Here is an 898-nt window from a genome sequence, read left to right as displayed (position 1 = left end):
GATCGCAAGTTACGTCATCGCGAGTTAGTAACTTGCGACGAAAAAATCCGTGTGTCCCTTATGAGCCACCGTATTCCTCATACACAGAGGAAAAACACTGGAGCCTGCAGGCCTTAACAGAAGAGATGAAATGTAATTTAGTTTAGCTACCTTTTAATTTTCTTTTGTTTTTTTCATCTTGTTATCATGTATTATTCTCTCTCCTCTTTTTTATGCATTTCCGTTTTTATAACACATCACGTAGCATTTTTATGTCATTTCCGGTAAATATAAAGATCTTGTTACTAGCATTTATCCATTCAATAAACCTGAAGAAGGCTGGTGTTGGCCAGCCGAAATATTGCAAGCAACAACGCCTATGTTCACGTTGTCTTGACCAACCTTTGCAGGATATTTTCTATTTTAAACACTCTGTTGACTCAGTAGAGGTTCTAAGGGGATGCATCAATGATGTTTTCGCATGGAATACCAAGAACATGTTTAAAATGTAACCGTACAAAGACTGAAATATTACATTTCACGTCGCGATTCAACAGGCAAGCTTCAGTCTACGAAACATTATTGTTGGCAAACACCCCAGTAAAAGTGAAAACAAATGCCAAGAATTTGGGTGTCATCTTCGATAAAACCTTGTCATTTGCTGAAAACATAAACGAAAAGTGCAAGAAAGCCAGATATGCCTTAAGGTTAATCGGTCGTATTCGAAAGTACCTCCCTTTCGATGGATTGAAAACCTTGGTAAACTCCTTTGAGATTTCCAGACTCGATTATTGCAATAGCCTCTTATATGACATCCCCAAATACCAGAAAGATAACTTGAGTTACAAAGAATTCAGAATACCGCAGCACGAATGATATGAGGAGCCCGCAGTTCCGACCGTATAACACCTATATTAAA

Source organism: Montipora capricornis, chromosome 1, assembly GCF_036669925.1.
Source record: "Montipora capricornis isolate CH-2021 chromosome 1, ASM3666992v2, whole genome shotgun sequence".
Lineage (NCBI taxonomy): Eukaryota > Metazoa > Cnidaria > Anthozoa > Scleractinia > Acroporidae > Montipora > Montipora capricornis.
Note: the sequence above shows the minus strand (reverse complement) of the source record.